The following is an 8,090-nucleotide window of genomic DNA, read 5'->3' as shown; positions in this document are numbered from 1 at the left end:
GCCGGACTTGAGTCCTGGAGGTGGGAAGTTCAGTACCTGCGCTCTGAAGGAAGGCTGGAGATAATGTTGCAGTTTTTGAACTGTAGCGTCGGCACGTCTCTGGCAAGACAGTGATGGAGTGAATGATGATGAATTGTTTAAAAACATAAATATGTTGCAACAGAGGAAGGATAGGCTTAGCCGAGAGATCATTGAATTAGAGCAAAAACTCAGGATGTCATAGCTAATAGAAGAAGTACAAAGGGAACAAAGGGTCATACAGGATATTGCAAGAAACCCAAAATATTTCTATTCCTATGCAAAATCCAAGCTGAGAACTACCTGTAGAATTGGGCCATTATTGAGAGGAGATTCGTATACTGACGATGAACAGGAAATGAGTGAAGTCTTAAAAGAACAGTACGAGTCGGTGCTCAGTAACCCACTAAATAACAGCAAGCTAGAAAATGCAAAAATATTTTTGACTCCAGCAGAAGGCCACGCAGACCAACTAACTGACAGTACAAATCCCATAGATTTCGAAAAAGAAATGGACAACATGCCCACTCACTCAGCACTTGGACCAGATTCATGGAATACTCTGTTTATAAAGAAGTGCAAAGTACCATTAGCATGGATACTTACCTGGCACAGGAGATACGTGATCACGAAGGCGGTTTTCCCAGGGCGAGGCTCACCATTTCACTCCGGTGGTGCTGACCCCTGCGATTAACCCAAATGTGGTTAACTCCTCGACACCATGCCTAGCCCTTCTAGGGTAGGGTAGGTGCCCGAGCTTGCAGCTCACAAGCCTGTCATTCCCATTATCCCCCTTGGGGCGGGGATGGCAGAATAGAGAGGCCTAGCTTTTCCCTAGGAGAAGCTAGGCCTGGGGACAGTTGGTCCCAAAGATGAGGGGGTACTTGTGCCTCCTCCCATGGGAGACTTAGGTCTCAGACACTCCCTAGACAGGGAGCCAAGGCCGGGCCACCACATGGAGAAGGCCAGGGTCCGGAGAATACCGGCGAATGTTTAATAATAATAATAACCATTAGCATGAACCCTCAGTATTCTTTGGAGAAAGAGCTTAGTTCTAGGTGAATTACCGGAGGCCTTAAAGAGTGCAGACATAACTCCTTTGCATAAGAGAGGTAGTAGAGCACTAGCTAAAAATAACAGCCCAGTAGCCGTAACTTCTCACATCATAAAAATCTTCGAAAGAGTGATGAGACGGCAGATTACAAATTTCATGGACCAGCATAACCCGAACCAGCATGGTTTTAAAGCAGGACGATCATGCCTGTCACAGCTGCTGAACCATTATGACAGAATTACGGAGGCACTGGAAGACGACCAAAACGCAGATGTGATTTACGCAGATTTTGCGAAGGCGTTTGACAAATGCGATCATAGGGTGATAACGCACAAATTGAAAGCCATGGGCATTACGGGGAAGGTAGGCAGATGGATTTTCGGGTTCCTAACACACAGAACACAAAAAGTAGCAGTAAACAGAGCAAGATCCAACATCAGCGAGGTCAAAAGCTCAGTGTACCAAGGTACTGTCCTGGCACCTCTGCTGTTTTTCATCCTTATAGCAGACACAGATCAAAACACCCGTCACACTTTTGTATCATCATTTGCAGATGACACGAAAATAAGCATGGAAGTCACTACGGTAGAGGACACTGAAAACTTTCAAAACAAGGAAAATAATGCCGATGGTGACACTTTTCAAATCGCTAGTGCTCCCTCATTTAGAATATTGCTCAGTGCTGACGGCTCCGTTCAAAGCAGGAGAAATATCAGAGCTGGAACAAATACAGAGATCGTTAACGGCTTGCATTGAGCCAGTAAAGCACCACATTACTGGGAACGGCGTCAAGTCTTGAACATGTACTCATTGAAGCGGAAGAGGGAGAGATACATGATAATGGTTTAGAAAGACACGTAAGCAAACACTATGACATATTTATTAGAAAACGTTTCGGTCCTGGGACCTTGATCACTTCTAACATACAGAGGTAGAAAGGCATTATATATATAGGCGGAGAGTGAGGTGTGACGCACCGAAACGTTTTCTAATAAATATGTCATAGTGTTTGCTTACGTGTCTTTCTAAACCAACTTGTCGGTATTTATTACCAAGGTTTATACCATACATGACAATATACACCTGGAAAGTCCTCGAGGGCCTGTTCTCAAATCTGCACACTACCATAACAACATACTGGAGTGAGAGATATGGGAGGAAAAGTAAAATATACCCAGTGAGGGGGTAGGGGTGCGGTGGGGACAAAAAGGGAACGCTATATCAACATCCGGTGTCTCAGACTTTTCAACATCTTACCAGAAGATATCAGAAACACGGCTGGAACAAGTGTAGAAGCCTTGAAGAGGAAACTGGACAAGCATCTTCACTAGGTGCCAGATCAGCCAGGCTGTGATGGATATGTGGGGCAGCGGGCCTCCAGCAGCAACAGCCTGGTTGATCAGGCAAGCACTGGACGAGCCTACCCCATGGCCGGGCTCCGAGAGTAGTTAAACTCTCGAAACTCTTCAAAGGTTATAAAGGTATAAGCTAGCTAGGACATCAACCCCCCACACTGGTTGACCTTAAAAATGGTCGTTATTTTCGAGTATGGACAGGGTTACCTTACTCACTTCGGCAGTAAACTACGGTAATTTAAGCTGATTATTGGTTAAATGCGGTGTGATGCACCCAAAATGAAAACGGTGTACTCTGTGCAAGATACAACCTGGCAACCACCAGACAAGCCTGGATCAATCCAGGCTACGGGAGTAGGAAAACTCTCGAAAACCGTCAAAGGTATGCACCAACTGGTGTATACAAACATCAGGTGACGGGCCATCTGGTCAGATCAGGCAAGGTATTAGCATGTTGCATCTAGCACTGTTGGGTGCCATTCCTCAGGCACGAGGCACAGTAACTCTTAATGCACCTCACTCTAAGGTAACATTTACCTTGGGGTGTAAAATGGTTGGCTTGTAAGACGTGTGAACCCCTGGCCCACCATATACATTATTCATGTAAATTTATTCATAGCACATGGCATCACTTGATAACGGGAGTCCCTGAATGTGGTAATGACAGCAGTGGTGGTGCCAGGATGCTGATAGTGCCTGGAAGGTGATGTTGGTCCCAGGGTGCTGATAGTGTCTGGAAGGTACTGATGGTGCCAGGGTACTGATTGCCAGGATGTGATACTACCTGGAAACTGCTGATGGTGCTAGAATGCTGATAGTGCCTGGAAGGTGATGGTGCTAGGGTGCTGATGATGCCAGGGTGCTGATAGTGCCTGGAAGGTGATGGTGCTAGGGTGCTGATGATGCCAGGGTGCTGATAGTGCGTGGAAGCTGCTGATGGTGCCAGGATGCTGATAGTGCCTGGAAGGTGGTGATAGTGCCAGGGTGCTGATAGTGCCTGGAAGGTGATGATGGTGTTGATGGTGCGAGGATGTTTATAGTGCCTGGAAGGTGGTGATAGTGCCAGGGTGCTGATGGTGCCAGGATGCTGATAGTGCCTGGAAGGTGATGATGGTGCCTGGAAGGTGATGATGGTGCCAGGGTGCTGATGGTGCCAGGATGCTGATGGTGCCAGGGTAGTGATGGTAGCGGTGCCAGAGTGGCATGGGTGGTGATGGTGGTGCCAGGAGAGTAAGAGGAGTAATGGATGCCAGTGATGGTGGTGGTGGTTCAGGATGGTGGTGGTGATGGTTCAGGATGGTTATGGTTCAGGGTGATGGTGGTTCAGGATGGTGATGGTTCAGGGTGATGGTTCAGGATGGCGATGGTTCAGGGTGGCGATGGTTCAGGGTGGTGTTGGTGGTTCAGGATGGTGGTAGTGATGGTGGTTCAGGATGGTGATGGTGGTGGTGGGAACTACTGGGAAAGCCTCAAGCACACTCTAGAGTGCAGGAAACACTTATAATATTATAAGCGATAAGTGCTGGAGGGTCAGGTTGCCGCGCTAACGTAATAACTTACTGAAGTGAGCTGTGACAACAAGTGTTTACACTGAGAAGCAGCAGTGATAAGTACAGCTAGAGAGCTGGAGAAAAGTGCAATTAGAGAGCTTGTGGACAATTCTAGATATCTATTAAAGGAAACGTTTCGCCACGAATGGTTTCTTTAGTGCTGACGAAGCCATAGTACCGAAACTTTTCCTTTAATAGAAGTGGAGTACTGACACACACACACACACACACACACACACACACACACACACACGCACATACACATACACACACACATACACACACGCATACTCACACACATACACACACACATACACACACACATACACACACACATACACACACACATACACATACACACACACATACACACACACATACACACACACACACACACACACACACACACATACACACACACACACACACACACACACACACACACACACACACACACACACACCCTAACAACAGCAACAAACAGTTGTTTAAACAGCCTCCTCTTGCAGAGAGTGCAGCATAAACAAACAAACACAATCAAGAACAAAGAACAACAACAAGTGTTGCCGCCAGCTATAGGTCCCACACCATCGCTCTCCACAACTAAGATAAACACAACATTTTTGGGAGCTCGTGTAGTATTTCCACGGCATTTAACCCAATTTTTGTGCATTTTTTCAGGGCAGATCGTCGATGTTTGTTGCGTGGAGTAAGCTGGTGGTCCAGTGTATATTTGATCAACTTCTGTAACAGCCTGTGGTAACGTGAAATTAACCCCTGTTGTAAAAGCGAGAGCATTGGTAGGATCAGTCACGGGATATACACCGAGAAGTGTATATCTCAGCGTGTGTATGCTGAGAGTCGATTTTAATCCCTATTTTAGGTACCTTTGATATACCTTTTGAGTTTCGAGAGTTTGCTCCCGGAGCCCGGCCATGGGCCAGGCTCATATTAAATTATTCTTGTCTCGTGGTGCAAAAGATTACATTGTAGCCTTAGTGACCTCGTGTAACCGATAGTCTTGAAACCCATTAACCAACCACTCAATAGGATAAAACATTAAATGCATTGTGTTGTATAAATTATTCAGTATTAATACATAGAACGTTGTAGGGGTCAGTGTTATGACGCAGTGTGCTTGTTTTAAAATCTGTCAGTCATTATTGTAGTGATCAGCTTCTGTAGATGATCTCTTACTGTCGAGTATGCTGGAGGCAGGGAAGTATGGTAGAAGAAGCGAGAACGGTGAAGCAGGGGAGTGTTAAAGAACATGTCTGAACATGCAAGACGGGACTGTACAGTATATGAGCAGGACAGGGTACGGTAGCCAGGCAGTGTGCAAGTGTAGTGTTTACCATGATGAGAAGGGAAGGGAGTGTGTGTGTGACTGGTGGGAAGGAAGGAATGAATGTGAGGTTAGTGAGTAACTGAGGGAAAGTAGATGACCGAAGGAAGGTATAGTTGATATCTGATGGGGAGATAGGGGAGGGGCCTGAGAGACAATGGATTTTTTAGCAAAATGGGATATAACGACAGATTTTTGCTACACAGCGAGTCACACAAACTAGTTGTGTTCATCACGTAGGATGCGTTACATACATCGTGTTGAAATGTATCAGCCTGAGTTGGGAGACTTCAGTAGGGCGATGAGGATATCGTCGAGTGTTTCGTAAAGGTTGCCTGGTCAGCCAGGCTGCTACTGCTGGCGGCCTGCTGGCCCACATATCCATCACAACCTGGTTGATCTGGCACTTGGCGGACGTACTTGTCAAGTTTCCTCTTGAAGATGTGTATATCTGTGTTAGCGGTGTTTCTGACTTCTAGTAGAATGTTGGATGTCCTGGGCTCACGGATGTTGCTACAGTGTTCGCATTTTTTCCAGAGCACACTATTTTTTTTTTTCTTCCATATTTCACTTTCCAGTATACTATGGTAGTATTTAGATTTGGGACTAGGTCCTCGGGTACCTTCCATGTGTACATTCTCTCTCTCTCTCTCTCTCTCTCTCTCTCTCTCTCTCTCTCTCTCTCTCTCTCTCTCTCTCTCTCTCTCTCTCTCTCTCTCCCTCCCTCCCTCCCTCCCTCCCTCTCTCTCTCCCTCCCTCTCTCCCTCCCTCTCTCCCTCCCTCTCTCTCTCCCTCCCTCTCTCCCTCTCTCTCTCTCTCCCTCCCTCTCTCTCTCCCTCCCTCCCTCTCTCTCTCCCTCCCTCCCTCCCTCCCTCTCTCCCTCCCTCTCTCTCTCCCTCCCTCTCTCCCTCCCTCTCTCTCTCTCTCTCCCTCTCTCCCTCCTTCCCTCCCTAACTCCCTCCCTCCCGCTCTCTCTCCCTCCCTCCCTCTCTCTCTCCCTCCCTCTCTCTCTCCCTCCCTCTCTCCATCCCTCCCTCTCTCTCTCCCTCCCTCTCTCCCTCCCTCTCTCTCTCCCTCCCTCTCTCTCTCCCTCCCTCCCTCTCTCCCTCTCTCTCTCCCTCCCTCTCTCCCTCCCTCTCTCTCTCCCTCCCTCTCTCTCTCCCTCTCTCTCTCCCTCTCTCTCTCCCTCTCTCTCTCTCTCCCTCCCTCTCTCTCTCCCTCCCTCTCTCTCTCCTTTCCTCCCTCTCTCTCTCCCTCCCTCCCTCTCTCTCTCCCTCCCTCTCTCCCTCCCTCTCTCCCTCCCTCTCTCCCTCTCTCCCTCTCTCCCTCCCTCCCTCCCTCCCTCCCTCCCTCTCTCCTTCCCTCCCTCCCTCCCCCCCACACACATGATAATAGGGTGGTGATGGGAGACTGGAGGTGGGAAGAGTGGCAGTGTAAATGTGAAGATACAATATTAAACTTGAGACAGCGGTGATGACTGCGTTAATGATTGCGGTGGTAACAGCGGTGATGACTGCGTTAGTGATTGCGGTGGTAACAGCGGTGATGACTGCGTTAGTGATTGCGGTGGTAACAGCGGTGATGACTGCGTTAGTGATTGCGGTGGTAACAGCGGTGATGACTGCGTTAGTGATTGCGGTGGTAACAGCGGTGATGACTGCGTTAGTGATTGCGGTGGTAACAGCGGTGATGACTGCGTTAGTGATTGCGGTGGTAACAGCGGTGATGACTGCGTTAGTGATTGCGGTGGTAACAGCGGTGATGACTGCGTTAGTGATTGCGGTGGTAACAGCGGTGATGACTGCGTTAGTGATTGCGGTGGTAACAGCGGTGATGACTGCGTTAGTGATTGCGGTGGTAACAGCGGTGATGACTGCGTTAGTGATTGCGGTGGTAACAGCGGTGATGACTGCGTTAGTGATTGCGGTGGTAACAGCGGTGATGACTGCGTTAGTGATTGCGGTGGTAACAGCGGTGATGACTGCGTTAGTGATTGCGGTGGTAACAGCGGTGATGACTGCGTTAGTGATTGCGGTGGTAACAGCGGTGATGACTGCGTTAGTGATTGCGGTGGTAACAGCGGTGATGACTGCGTTAGTGATTGCGGTGGTAACAGCGGTGATGACTGCGTTAGTGATTGCGGTGGTAACAGCGGTGATGACTGCGTTAGTGATTGCGGTGGTAACAGCGGTGATGACTGCGTTAGTGATTGCGGTGGTAACAGCGGTGATGACTGCGTTAGTGATTGCGGTGGTAACAGCGGTGATGACTGCGTTAGTGATTGCGGTGGTAACAGCGGTGATGACTGCGTTAGTGATTGCGGTGGTAACAGCGGTGATGACTGCGTTAGTGATTGCGGTGGTAACAGCGGTGATGACTGCGTTAGTGATTGCGGTGGTAACAGCGGTGATGACTGCGTTAGTGATTGCGGTGGTAACAGCGGTGATGACTGCGTTAGTGATTGCGGTGGTAACAGCGGTGATGACTGCGTTAGTGATTGCGGTGGTAACAGCGGTGATGACTGCGTTAGTGATTGCGGTGGTAACAGCGGTGGTGACTGCGTTAGTGATTGCGGTGGTAACAGCGGTGATGACTGTGTTAGTGATTGCGGTGGTAACAGCGGTGATGACTGCGTTAGTGATTGCGGTGGTAACAGCGGTGATGAGTGCGTTAGTGATTGCGGTGGTAACAGCGGTGATGACTGCGTTAGTGATTGCGGTGGTAACAGCGGTCATGACTGCGTTAGTGATTGCGGTGGTAGCAGCGGT

General features: G+C 48.7%; 1 protein-coding gene and 1 pseudogene across 21 annotated transcripts in view; both read left to right on the top strand.

Annotated features, from left to right (window-relative positions):
* bru1 (bruno 1) overlaps positions 1-8,090 on the top strand; it is a 507,347-nt gene that overhangs the window by 202,243 nt on the left and 297,014 nt on the right. The window lies entirely within an intron of this gene.
* LOC128689194 (U1 spliceosomal RNA) lies at positions 617-769 on the top strand (annotated as a pseudogene).

The sequence above is a fragment of the Cherax quadricarinatus genome, chromosome 21 (genome assembly GCF_038502225.1).
Source record: "Cherax quadricarinatus isolate ZL_2023a chromosome 21, ASM3850222v1, whole genome shotgun sequence".
NCBI lineage: Eukaryota > Metazoa > Arthropoda > Malacostraca > Decapoda > Parastacidae > Cherax > Cherax quadricarinatus.
This window is presented reverse-complemented; position numbering and strand designations above follow the sequence as displayed.